The 14,529-nt window shown below is 48.9% G+C and overlaps 1 protein-coding gene across 1 annotated transcript in view; it reads right to left on the reverse strand.

The window, feature by feature from the left end:
• TPK1 (thiamin pyrophosphokinase 1) overlaps positions 1 to 10,986 on the reverse strand; it is a 412,744-nt gene extending 401,758 nt beyond the window's left edge. The window contains exon 1 of the mRNA XM_033930308.1: positions 10,637 to 10,986. The gene's annotated coding sequence lies outside the window, so the exon portion shown is untranslated. The remainder of the gene's footprint in view (positions 1 to 10,636) is intronic.
• Positions 10,987 to 14,529: the final 3,543 nt, after the last annotated feature.

Genomic DNA, 14,529 nt, shown 5'->3' on the forward strand with positions numbered 1-14,529 from the left:
AAAAATGGTCCAAAGGTTCCGAGAGTGGTTCAGCAATGCCGAAAATGACTGTGATTAAATAACATCAATAAATGTAATGAATTTAATGGAATTAGGTACCCTCAGTGTGAGGGATCAGAGACGGGAGAAATCCTCCAATGCTTCACACAACAGGGTAGAGGCAACCAAGCCCCCACCTACACACCATCATCGGGTACCTTAGTGTGCTTTAAATCAAAAATAACACAATCGCCATAAAAAACAGTGAACACAGGTGAATTCAGTCACAGCCACCACTCTGGGAACCCCCCAGCCAACTCCCAAACCTAGAATGAGTCTTAGCTTCAATGAGTCTTCATTTATCGTCCAGGGGTACAAAGCGCAAGACAGATGGAACGCCGCAGAATACCAGTTCCAACCAAGCCTGGTTTCGGGAACACGTCCCTTCCTCAGGAACCCATAATTCAAAAATCAATGGTGTAAATCCAACTCAGCTGGAAGGAGGGAGGAACTCATTGAAGCTAAGTCTGCTTTTATCATTCTATCATTTTATCTGTTGGCTGGGGGGTTCCCAGAGTGGTGGCTGTGGCTGAATTCACCTGTGTTCACTGTTTTTTATGGTAATTGTGTTATTTTTTATTTAAAGCACACTAAGGTACCTGATGATGGTGTGTAGGTGGGGGCTTGGTTGCCTCTATCCTGTTGAGTGAAGCATTCCCAGAGTGGTGGCTGTGGCTGAATTCACCTATGTTCACTGTTTTTTTATGGTGGTTGTGTTATTTTTGATTTAAAGCACACTAAGGTACCCGATGATGGTATGTAGGTGGGGGCTTGGTTGCCTCTACCCTGTTGTGTGAAGCTTTGGAGGATTTCTCCCTCAGCTGATCCCTCACACTGAGAGTACCTAATTCCATTAAATTCATTAAATTTATTGATGTTATTTAATCACAGAGTCGTTTTCTCTCGGAACCTTTGGACCATTTTTGCTTTATTTTTGGTCTCAACCAGAAATGGTGCATTTTTCTACTTAGTTCCAATATTATGGAATAATTTACCAGTAGAGTTAAGGAAGGAAGAATCATTTCAAAATTTTAAGACATCTAAAAGCAAATTTTTTTTCAAATGGCTCTCCCAAATTGAATAACGGAATGGAGCTCGCAATCTGCATTAATTTGTGTTAATTTGTACTGATTCGTGTTGATTTGGATTGTGGGGTTTTTTTTTTCACATAACAGTTTTAGTGGATATGTTTTAGAAATGTTAATTTCTTTGATGCTCTCAAGCTCTGCCAGTGACGGATCTGTGAAGTGTGCTGTGCTGGTAGTTATATTAAGATCTGCACTAAAATATGACTTTGTTATCAGGCCACTTCAGATATTTTTCTATCTCTTAAATTTGTTTTATTTTATTTTTAATTTTTTATCTTCTTTCATTCTTTCTATTTTCTATTTCTTTGATTTTTGATCTTGGAAATGTATTACATATTTTTATTTTAATCAGGTACTTTAGCTAGATTGTGAGCCTTCGGGACAGATAGGGTAGTTTTTCTCAAGTACAGTGGTGCCTCACACAACGGACGCCTCGCACAGCGCACGCTGCGCACAACGAACTTTATGTCTTGATTCGTACAACGAACTTCGTTTCACACAACGAAGTCGCCCGAGCTGCATCCTTCCACGCAGGCACTGCGCTTAACCTCCCTCTTGCCCCCCCGACTCCCCGACACGATCGGGGCAAAAAGGAGCCCAAGCCCTCTTGCCCCGCCGATTCCCCAACTCCCCGACAATATCGGGCCAGGAGGGAGCCCAAGTCCTCCTGGCCACGGCGACCCCCTAACCCCACCCTGCACTACATTACGGGCAGGAGGGATCCCAGGCCCTCCTGCCCTCGACGCAAACCCCCCCTCCCCCCAACGACCGCCCCCCCCAAGAACCTCCGACCGCCCCCCCAGCCGACCCGCGACCCCCCTGGCCGACCCCCACGACACCCCCAACCCCCTTCCCCGTACCTTTCTGTAGTTGGCCGGACAGACGGGAGCCAAACCCGCCTGTCCGGCAGGCAGCCAACGACGGAATGAGGCCGGATTGGCCCATCCGTCCCAAAGCTCCGCCTACTGGTGGGGCCTAAGGCGCCTGGGCCAATCAGAATAGGCCCGGGAGCCTTAGGTCCCTCCTGGGGGCGGGGCCTGAGGCACATGGGCCCAACCCGACCATGTGCCTCAGGCCCTGCCCCCAGGAGGGACCTAAGGCTCCCGGGCCTATTCTGATTGGCCCAGGCGCCTTAGGCCCCACCAGTAGGCGGAGCTTTGGGACGGATGGGCCAATCCGGCCTCATTCCGTCGATGGCTGCCTGCCGGACAGGCGGGTTTGGCTCCCGTCTGTCCGGCCAACTACAGAAAGGTACGGGGAAGGGGGTTGGGGGTGTCGTGGGGGTCGGCCAGGGGGGTCGCGGGTCGGCTGGGGGGGCGGTCGGAGGTTCTTGGGGGGGGCGGTCGTTGGGGGGAGGGGGGTTTGCGTCGAGGGCAGGAGGGCCTGGGATCCCTCCTGCCCGTAATGTAGTGCAGGGTGGGGTTAGGGGGTCGCCGTGGCCAGGAGGACTTGGGCTCCCTCCTGGCCCGATATTGTCAGGGAGTTGGGGAATCGGCGGGGCAAGAGGGCTTGGGCTCCCTTTTGCCCCGATCGTGTCGGGGAGTCGGGGGGGCAAGAGGGCTTGAGCTCCCTCTTGCCCAGATCGTGTCGGGGAGTCGGGGGGGCAAGAGGGCTTGAGCTCCCTCTTGCCCCGATCGTGTCGGGGGTGCCAGGGACCACACGGAGTCACCCACCGTACCACCCGATTCGGGTAAGCGCAGGTATCGGTGGGTGGCTTATTTGCGGGGGGGTGCCTTATTTTACATTTTTTTCTAAAAAGGGGGGGCTGTCTTATTTGATGGCCCTGCCTTATCATCGGGGAAACACGGTAGAAAAAAAAAAAAAAAATGAACAGTTAAGTCCCAGTTTTTGCCGCTGAGACTCTGCCCTCTCTCACTGTAAAATTAGACTCTACTTAGTCTGTCTTTAAATTTAAAAAATGTGTGTTGTTTTAAAAAACAATTATGTTTTTAGATGTATCTAAATAAAAATAATAACAAAAAATTTATCTTTTTTTATGTCATCTTAGCATATTTTATGCTACAGAACGAATTATTTTTTTTAACATGTATTGTTATGGGAAAACGCGTTTCACATAACGAACTTTTCGCATAACAAACTTGCTCCTGGAACGAATTAAGTTTGTTGTGTGAGGCACCACTGTACTTAATTTCATTTTAGATTGATACATTGTAAACTGCAAAGGCCAGTAAAATGCAGGAGCGGTATATCAAATCTTAAATAAACATAAACATTTATCTCTAGCAATAATCCATCACCTGCAGTGGCAACATATGGGGTTAGAAGGACAGTCCAAGACAGAGAGAAAGAGTATGGCACAGATGCCAGCCATTTTATTAAAAAGGACTTTTTTGTAGATGATAGGTTGATCTGCTAAAAAGAAAACAATGTTGGCAGAGGCCAACTTCAGACTTCACAAAATTGCTTTTAACAGCCCAAAAGTAATGGCAGCATTTTTTTTTTTTTTTTTTTTAATTTATAATTTTCAATCATTACAATGACATAATGAATAGAGAAAAAGACAATTCATTACAATTTTACAGTAAATAACTCATCAATTCATAATTTCTTTTCAAGCCCACATTATTGGGGAGATATATTTCATTTCAGAAAATATTAAATTAGGAAAAAATTCAAAGTCCAAGCATTATGGACCTAGGTTCAATCACTAATTAATAGGGTTTAATTATTTACTTCCTCTTTTCTATATAAGTAAACAGTAATCATTTCATTTCTCTAGTCAGCAGAAATTGTTGTAACTGTATCGGTTCCCAAAACACAAATTCAGGGCTCCTTTTACTAATGTGCACTAGCGTTTTTAGCACACGCAGGATATTACCGCACGTTACATGGCTAGAACTAACGCAAGCTTAATGCCGGCCGACGCTGAAAACACCATTCAGAGGATGGTGCCGACACCGCTGGATCACCAGGCAATGGCAGAGGCTTAAGGAGGTGCGGAACAGGACAGGAAGAGGCGGCGCGGACCCAAGCAGGCAGGCGGAGGGCTCTTGCCTGCCGGCCAATGCACCGCTGGACCACCAGGCAATGGGGGAAATTTGAAGAGGGATGGGACTGGGCGGGGAGTGTTTTAAAAAGGGACGAGGGTTAAAAAAGGTACTGGGGTGTTTTTAAAAGGCCTGACCCGGGGGGGGGTGTTAAAAATTATATCTTCACTGCATCAGACACATCGACATTTCCACCCACTTTTGGGTGGAAAAAAAAGTGTCTCTTATGGACCGAAAAATACAGTAGTATCCACATTCTCTAACTTCTCCCTCAATATTCGTGGAGGTTAGGGGCAGAGCCAGCCTGTGAATATTAAAAAAACGCGAATAATATTCGGGCCTGTTTTGACCCACCCCCCACCTTCCCCTGGAATCCCGGACCTTACCTTAAGCCCTCTGAGACTCCCTGGAACCTTACCTGGTGGTCTAGCGGGCTTTCGGGGCAGGAGCGATCTTCCTACGTTCCTGCCCTGTGCAGATTACCGTATTTTCACGCATATAACGCGCGCGTTATACGCGTTTTTACCTACCGCGCATACCCCTCGCGCGTTATATGCGTGAGCGCGGTATACAAAAGTTTTAAAACATAGTTCCCACCCCGCCCGACGCCCGATTCACCCCCCCAGCAGGACCGCTCGCACCCCCACCCCGAACGACCGCTCGCACGCGCTCCCACCCGCACCCACATCCACGATCGGAGCAAGAGGGAGCCCAAGCCCTCTTGCCCGGCCGACTCCCCGACGTCCGATACATCCCCCCCCCCCGGCAGGACCACTCGCACCCCCACCCCGAAGGACCGCCGACTTCCCGACAATATCGGGCCAGAAGGGAGCCCAAACCCTCCTGGCCAGACCGCTCGCACCCCCACCCCGAACGACCGCTCGCACGCGCTCCCACCCGCACCCGCATCCACGATCGGAGCAAGAGGGAGCCCAAGCCCTCTTGCCCGGCCGACTCCCCGACGTCCGATACATCCCCCCCCCCCGGCAGGACCACTCGCACCCCCACCCCGAAGGACCGCCGACTTCCCGACAATATCGGGCCAGAAGGGAGCCCAAACCCTCCTGGCCACGGCGACCCCCTAACCCCACCCCGCACTACATTACGGGCAGGAGGGATCCCAGGCCCTCCTGCCCTCGACGCAAACCCCCCTCCCCCCCAACGACTGCCCCCCCCCCAAGAACCTCCGACCGCCCCCCAGCCGACCCGCGATCCCCCTGGCGACCCCCACGACCCCCCCACCCCCCTTCCCCGTACCTTTGGTAGTTGGCCGGACAGACGGGAGCCAAACCCGCCTGTCCGGCAGGCAGCCAACGAAGGAATGAGGCCGGATTGGCCCATCCATCCTAAAGCTCCGCCTACTGGTGGGGCCTAAGGCGCGTGGGCCAATCAGAATAGGCCCTGGAGCCTTAGGTCCCACCTGGGGGCGCGGCCTGAGGCACATGGGCCCAACCCGACCATGTGCCTCAGGCCGCGCCCCCAGGTGGGACCTAAGGCTCCAGGGCCTATTCTGATTGGCCCACGCGCCTTAGGCCCCACCAGTAGGCGGAGCTTTAGGATGGATGGGCCAATCCGGTCTCATTCCTTCGTTGGCTGCCTGCCGGACAGGCGGGTTTGGCTCCCGTCTGTCCGGCCAACTACCAAAGGTACGGGGAAGGGGGGTGGGGGGGTCGTGGGGGTCGCCAGGGGGTCGCGGGTCGGCTGGGGGGGCGGTCGGAGGTTCTTGGGGGGGGCGGTCGTTGGGGGGGAGGGGGGTTTGCGTCGAGGGCAGGAGGGCCTGGGATCCCTCCTGCCCGTAATGTAGTGCGGGGTGGGGTTAGGGGATCGCCGTGGCCAGGAGGGTTTGGGCTCCCTTCTGGCCCAACTACCAAAGGTACGGGGAAGGGGGGTGGGGGGGTCGTGGGGGTCGCGGGTCGGCTGGGGGGCGGTCGGAGGTTCTTGGGGGGGGGCGGTCGTTGGGGGGAGGGGGTTTGCGTCGAGGGCAGGAGGGCCTGGGATCCCTCCTGCCCGTAATGTAGTGCGGGGTGGGGTTAGGGGGTCGCCGTGGCCAGGAGGATTTGGGCTCCCTCCTGGCCCGATATTGTTGGGGAGTCGGCGGTCCTTCGGGGGGGAGGGATGTATCGGACGTCGGGGGGGGCATCAGGCTTTCAGGATGGGGACAGACCTTCAAGGGGGGACAGTGCACGGAAGTCAGGGGGGGTGAACGGAGAGTCGGGACAGCGCACGGAAAGTCAGGGCGGGCGAAAGGAGCGTCGGGCAGCATGCGCGGTATACCCGTGAGCGCGGTATACCAAAGTTTTTGTACATATCGTCGTGATTTCTGCGCGCTATACCCGTGTGCGCGTTTTATACGGGTGCGCGTTATTTGCGTGAAAATACGGTACTCATAGGAAATGGCTGCCTTGAGCTCCCATCGTAGTCTCGAGGCAGCCATTTCCTATGAGTGATCTGCATGGGGCAGGAGCGTAGGAAGATCGCTCCTGCCCCGAAAGCCCGCTAGACCACCAGGTAAAGTTACGGGGAGTCTCAGAGGGCTTAAAATAACTCAAAAAATTAAAATCAATTTTTAAAAAAATCACAATTAACCGAATCCACGGATACTGAAACCTTGGATTCGGATGGAGAAGTGTACACCATTTCTTTACTGTGGAATATGATGGACATTTGTCACTCAAGTCGGGCCTTACCAATCAGGAGCTCCTTTGACATGTAGCTCCTAATTGGTAAAGCCTGACTTAGTGCAGGTCGCAGCATACAGCAAGTGATTTCCTTCACTTGCCGGCGCTCCAGCTGCTCCCTCCTGCCTCTCCCACTGCCCTCTCCAGACTCCCCTACGAAAAACTGTATTCGTGATTTTTCAATATTCGTGGTGGTTCCTTGAATGGAACCCCCATGAATATCAGGGGAGTACTGTATTCCACCAGTGTCCCCTCTCCTCAAGTCATTTCATTGGTTCTCTATCCATTTCCACATACAAACTCCTCTTATTGACTTACAAACGTATTCACTCTGCAGGTCCTCAGTATCTCTCCTCTCTTATCTCTCCCTATACTCCTCCCTGGAACTCCCTTCTCTCATACTGTCAACCCCAGACTAGATCTCTTCTAATTTATGCCTGGAACAGACTGCCTTAGTCAATACATCAAGCTCCATCTCTATATCTAGACTAAAAAAACAACTTTTTTGAGGCTGCTTTTAACTCTTAATTTTAACAATGTTTGTTTTATTATTCCCTCAGTGAGAAATTTCCTAGCCCCTATTTGTCCCATTTGTCTGTTTTGATTAGATTGTAAGCTCTATCGAACAAGGATTGTCTCTTACATGTTTAATGTACAGCATTGCATACATCTGGCAGCACTGTAGAATGATAATAAGTGGTAATAATAGTAGTAGAGTAACTGGAGAATTACAGCTAAGTTTTGTTTTTTTTCAGAACAATGGTGTATTGTGGGTCTCCAGTATCCAACCCCCCTCCCCGCATACACACATCACCTCAGGCCCCTTTCCTCTCACCAATTGGACTAATGCTAGCAAACAATAGTACAGCTGACAGCGCTTGTCTAACCTAATATTCCTGTCACTGGTACCTCTTCTGCCCATGCAGTTCACATAGGGTTACCATATGGCTCCAGAAAAAGGAGGACAGATTGAGACATCCGGGCTTTACTCCCATTGTTTTAAATGGAAATAAAACCCAGATGCCTCAGTCTGTCCTCCTTACTTCCATTGCTTTCAACAAAAGTAAAACCTGGCTGTCTCAATCTGTCCTCCTTTTTCTGGAGCCATATGGTAACCCTAAGTTCACATATCATCTATTTGATGCGTCAAGTGCTCTTCACATTTCTACAGTGCACCAGGAGAGAATCAGAAGATAGGAAGAATGGCTTAGATATGTACCTGGCATCAGAGACCCATGGTACACCACTGCCAAATATAAGTGTTTACTTGTTTTGTTTTCAGTGTTATTTGATGCATCTTGAGCACCTTCTGCAGGCCAACACCTGGAATCCATGGTCCCCACTCAATTTGGTATGCCACTGATTTTGAAACATGATCAGCCTTGCTAATCTAATTCCTAACGTGACCATTTATTTTTTTTATCAAAAGGGGACATCTGTTAATTGTCAGTCCCACCCCCAATCCCGCCCTAGCCCCGCCCCGATCCATCACTAAATCCTTCCCCAATCTCGCTCCCAATTTTTTTCCATTCATTTTTCATGTACACATAATATCTTATTAATTCATAATGGTAACCATAAATTTTTTTTTAAAAAACTACAAAGCACACTATACGCAGAGAAAATGTTAATTATTATTTATATTTGGGGGGTTTCAAAGATGTCAAGGCAGATGACTTTAAAATATGCAATGTCACCTCAGTAACTATAAAAAAATAGACAAATATAGTGCAAAATATAGACAGCAGATATAAATTCTTAAAACTGACACATTTTGATCACTAAATTGAAAATAAAATCACCTTTGCTGTCAGGTGATTTCATGAGTCTCTGGTTGCGTTTCCTTCTGACTGTGTATCCTTTCTTTCATTTCTTTCTTTCTACACTCAGGTCAACAATTGTCCCTTTCTATTCCCTTCCTCCTTCCTTCCTATGTCCTTAGTGCCTCTAGTGCGTCCTTCCTATGTCCTTAGTGTCCCAACCTATGTCCTTAGTGCCCCAAGTGCCTCCTTCCTGTGTCCTTAGTGTCTCCTGTGCCTCCTTCCTATGTCCTTAGTGTCCCATCCTATGTCCTTAGTGCCCCAAGTGCCTCCTTCCCATGTCCTTAGTGCCCCAAGTACCTCCTTTCTATGTCCTTAGTGTCCCTTCCTGTGTCCTTAGTGCCCTCGGTGTCTCCTTCCTAAGTTCTTAGTGCCCCTTCCCATGACTTTAGTGCCCCCAGTGCCTCCTTCCTATGTCCTTAGTGCTCCCAGTGCCTCCTTCCCATGTCCTTAATGCCCCTAGTGCCTCCTTCCTATGGCCTTAGTGCCCATTCCTGTGTCCTTAGTGTCCCATTCTATGTCCTTAGTGCCCGAAATGCCTCCTATGTCCTTAGTGCCCCTTCCTGTGTCCTTAGTGTCCCATTCTATGTCCTTAGTGCCCTCAATGCCTTCTTCCTATGTCCTTAGTGCCCCCAGTGCCTCCTTCCCATGTCATTAATGCCCCCAGTGGCTCCTTCCTATGTCCTTTGTGCCCCTTCCCATGTCTTTAGTGCCTCCAGTGCCTCCTTGCTATGTCCTTAGTGCCCCCAGTGACTCCTTCTCATGTCCTTAGTGCCCCCAGTGCCTTCTTCCTATGTCCTTAGTGTCCCATCCTATGTCCTTAGTGCCCCCAGTGCCTCCTTCCCATGTCCTTAGTGTTCCATCCTATGTCCTTAGTGCCCCTTCCCATGTCTTTAGTGCCCCCATTGCCTCTTTCCTATCCTTAGTGCCCCTTCCTATGTCCTTAGTGCCCTCGGTGCATCCTTCCCATATCCTTAGTGCCCCCAGTGCCTCCTTCCCATGTCCTTAGTGCTCCCAGTGCCTCCTTCCTATGTCCTTAGTGTCCCCAGTGCCCCCTTCCCAGTGCCTCCTTCCCATGTCCCCCCTCACTGCCTTCTAGACTTTGTCCCACCCAAACCCCTGAAGTCAGCCTGCCTGCCTACCTCCCTCCCTGCCGCACCAAAGCCAGCATGCCTGCCTGCCTACCTACCTACCTCCCTGTCGCATCAAAGCCAGCATGCTTGCCTAACTACCTCCCTCCTTCCCTCCCTGTCACACACACACAAAAAAGCCTCCCTCCTTCCTTTCCTCCCCAGTCCACCACCGCTGCTGCCCCCCTTTACCTCCCTGCTGCTAATCGCACCCAGAAGCCTTTTTCCCGATGTCAATTCCGACGTTGGAGAGGACGTTCTGGGCCAGCCAATCGCTGCCTGTCTGGCCCAGAACGCCCTCTCCAACGTCAGAATTGACGTCGGGAAGGCTTCTGGGCGGCGATTAGCAGCAGGGAGGTAAGGAGAGCAGCAGCAGCAGTGGACCGGTGGGTGGGGTTAAATCGGGCGCTGGAGGGATGTTTTGGGGGGTTTTTTTGCGCAGCAGGGAGGGACAGGAAGCGATCACCTGTCCCGTTGTCCCCACGCACAGCTTCGGGAAGCTGTCCCTGAAAACGGGACATTTCGACGTCCCAAAGCTGTGTGTGGGACAGCGAGACAGGGGATCCAAAAACAGGACAGTCCCGTTCAAAACGGGGCGTATGGTCACTTTACTCATTCCAGCTACTGGGTAGTTCTACAAGTCTGTAAAAATAAATTAAATAAACTCTGAACAAAGCCAGACAGTTGGAAATCCTACAGCCCAATCCTGCACTTAACTAACAGTCCTCCTCCCTCAAGAACTGGGCTTTAAGCATGTCTCTAGTTTTCTAATAACAATCCTACCCATAGCAGCAGATATTAGTTAACAGTAAATATAGCAATTAAGAAAACTATGCAACCGATGGGTTAATTTTTTTGTTGTTGTTCTTTTACCTGGGGGTCTGTCTGGACTTCGGGGAAACTGGAAGGAGACTGCTGCAGCAGTGGCTAGCAAATAATAATGCTGGGAACAGGTATCCCAACAGGAGCTTGCCTACCAGCTTTTGTTTTTTTGTAACCCAGAGCAGATAGGAACTATCAGACAAATGTAGCCGACCAGTGTTACCAGTTGAGAATGCTTCCTGCTAAATTGGGCTACTTTTGAAGGCTGGCTGAGGGCTTGGGGGCTTTTTTTCTTGCAGTCTATGTAGATTTGGGGGCGATACTACTCTCTATTCTACCCATAAGTATTCTAATCTCTAGCCTGACGTTCCGGCTGCCTCTGGGTATTTCAAGCCTCATTTCAAGCTCCAATAGTTTCGATAGTCAAGCCTCATTCTGGTGCTCTATCCAAGCCTCATTCTGGTACTTTCAGTGTTGTAAAAGCGGGCATTGGGAAATGCAAGGCTAAGCTTTTTATGATATACGCCTTACTAGAGTAAAAGTACTAGGAAGAAATATTAGACTAAAATGTGTTCCTTCTGCAGAAGCTCTTGCGATTTCGCTGGGGAATAGAAGACTGAGAGCTGAAAGTACAAGCTGTTCTTAAAAGCTGAAAAGTCTGTTTTCGAGTTTGTGATTTTCTGTAGCAGAGCCTACGGGATGACTGCCTAGGAATTTGCGACTCCATATGTTGCGACTTTCCCCTGGAGGGCTTCTAGAGTTGGTCCAACCATTAGGCAAGGCTAGGCATACGTCTAGGGCAGCAGCAAAAAGCAGCTGTAGTGAAAGTTAAACAATAGTTCCTGATAATTGCACAAGCTCAGAGTTCTGTCAGCGTGTACTTTTACTTGCAGAAAGGGCAATTTACAAATAGCCCATTTACCCAGGTGCTCTCGTTATGTGTGTGTGTGATATAAATTTATGATTTAAAAGCATGTCTTATTTTGTGAGGGAAATTTAGGAGCTTAAAAGTTGTGACCTTGGACAAGTCACTTAATCCTCCATTGCCCCAGGTATGTTAGATCAGTGTCTCGCAAACTTTGTGAGCTTTGGCACACTAAACTGGCAGTCGTGGCTCGAGAGCACCCGGAAGTGCGCAGATGTTGGCACGATGACATTACGTACATGCTTGACGTCATCACATCAATGTCCACACATGTGTGGTGGCCCTTCAGATGGGGCCCTGAACTGCTGAAAAAGAAGAGGTGCATAGAGGAGGAGAGACGCTGGCAGCAACTGACTGCCTGTAGGATGTTCCTCTCACCATGAGAGACATGTCCTGTAGGCAGTCAGCCAACGCTGGCGCCTCTCCTCCCCAGCATCTCACAGCACACTTGAAATCTCGTGTGATACACTGTGTTAGATTGTGAGCCCACCGAGAAAATAGGGAAAAATGCTTGAGTATCTGAATGTAAACTGCTTAGACAACCTCCATTGTTAAGCAGTATATAAATAACTTACGAGGGGTTGCTAAAAAGTTCTCAGCCCAACCAAGAAGAGAATGATGAGCCTTGAAACCTAGAAGCCCATGACTGAGAAACTGATAATTAAAGCAGAATTTAAAAAATTTTAGAGCGTGTTCCCAGCCTCTTGTATTTGGGTATGCCCACAGCACTGGGTTCATCACCTTCCCAGAAAACCAAGTTGTGCTACTAATAATTTGGTTATCATATTGCCCTAGTTTTTCAGCTCTTGGTAGAAAATGTTTCATTCGGAGGAGTTACATAGCTTATGAATCTACATCAAATGTGGAATTTAGACGAGGCACTGGCCCTGTGCTGGAGAGGTGAATTTCGTTGGAGGAAAAAAGAAAATGCAAAGATACCAGAGCTGTGCCTTTTTTAAAGCCAAAGTGGAAATAAAAAGACTTCCCATTATAATCCTGAGGGAAATAGAAGAAATACGAACAAAATATGTTTTATCCTGCCTGCACACTTCAAAGTGGTTTAAGTCTACTCCCCCTATGTATGCTATTTTTGCTGTAGCCACCAATGCTCTTAACATACTTAGGTTGCTTTAAATGGCTTTTAGTGGTGGACTTGTTTCCAACTATAGTCTGCAACTATTTTGTCTCTGAGAAACCTGGTTTACACTGTGCAAATGACCACAGCCCCTCCTGACGACAGGTTTGGGATTTTTTTTTTCTTTCTGTAATACATAGAAATAAAACAAAAACAAAGGAAATAAAGTAATATCTTTTTTATTGGACTACCTCGATGCATTTTATGATGAGCATATAATGAAGGCAGTGTATGCAAAGTAAGGGCTCCTTTTACGAAGGTGCGCTAGCATTTTTAGCGCACGCACACGATTAGCGCACGCTAGCTGAAAAACTACTGCCTGCTTAAAAGGAGGCGTAGCGGCTAGCGCGCGGGGCATTTTATCGCGTGCTAAGCATGCGCTAAAACCGCTAGTGCACCTTTGTAAAAGGAGCCCTAAGTTTATGCATATTCATTGTGAATATCCTGAAAACCTGACTGGCAAGGGAGTACTCCAGGACCGAGCTGAGAAACACTGCACTATACTAAACCTTTGACCCCCCTGCTCCTCTGTTTTTCTACTGATATTAGTCTTTAAATGTTATACGTATTTACAAGTACTTTAGATCCAGAACAAAGATATATATATTTGTATGTGTACATATATATCTCTGTTCTGGATCTGAAAATACTGGTAAATATAAGTATAAAATGATAATTTACCATATACTGTAGACTCAGCTATCCAGCACCCAGGGGGATTGGTTAATGCTGGATAACTAGTTTCTGGTTGATTGTGTGTCGGCTGATCCTTCAACCCCCCTCCCTCACTGAAGGAATAACAGCAGTCAGTGAACAGAAGAAGAGCTGTAAACAGGTTGCTTCCGGCCAGCTCCAGTAGGGCCTTTCTTCTCTCTCCCACCGGTAGGCCCACCTCTTTAAAATGGCGGACCTTCCTCTTACCGGTGCATTATGGGATGTACCTAAGGCCCTGATTGGCTCTATCACCTGATTGGAATATACTTTTTTTTAATGTGGTGTTATTCTTTTAAAACTACCTGAAAGCATCAGGGCCAGCCTTTAGCAGGGATAATGGACAGCTGCACAGAGCCCTGTGCTTAGGGTTGCTTTTTTTTAAAGATGTCACATGGCACCACCCCATTCCACCTCCTTGCCCTGTTCCACATCCAGCTCTGCCCCATTCCGCCTCCATCCCATGTTCCACCTCCAGCTCCTCCCCAGATGAACCTCCTGTCTCCCCCAATGTCTGAAGTCCCTCTGCAGGTGTTGACGCAATGACATCACACGCATGTGTGCATACATATTATGTCATCATGTTGACAGCCACGCATGCGCAGACGGCCTCCAGGCATGGCCCTAAGGTTGGGGACTTCTAAAATACAGACAAAGAGGACATGTCCAGGTTTTCCCAGACCTGTGCTCCGGGGGGCCCCACACTTAACGAAATCAGCTTTGCAGCTGGAAGCTGCCTAAAAGTTAAAGCATCTTTTCCCTCTTCATCTCCCTGTCTCCTTCTTTCTCCCTCCCCCTCTGTAATCATGACCTAAATTCCTTCCACTGCACTGCCAGCCACCCTTACATCTTCTCCTTCTCATTCCCCCCCTCCTTTCACACTTTGGTTTTGCACCTCTTAGTGGGGCAGTGTCATTATATTGCCATTTCAGCTCCAGCTCCTCACAGGGCTGGTCTTAAATAAATCCCAGGAACCTCATTTGAAATAGTTTTGGCTGGGGTGGAATGTGTTGGGGGAGGGGGAAACCAATTGATTGTACAGGGCTTCACAATTGCTAAGGCTTGCCCTGGATGTTATGGCTGCTAATGATAGAGGGTACTTTTCAACATTTTAAGTTTGAGGCCTTTGACAACCACAGGCAGAATTAAGCCTGGATATCTTTGCCAGGTTAT

Source organism: Geotrypetes seraphini, chromosome 2, assembly GCF_902459505.1.
Source record: "Geotrypetes seraphini chromosome 2, aGeoSer1.1, whole genome shotgun sequence".
Classification (NCBI taxonomy): domain Eukaryota; kingdom Metazoa; phylum Chordata; class Amphibia; order Gymnophiona; family Dermophiidae; genus Geotrypetes; species Geotrypetes seraphini.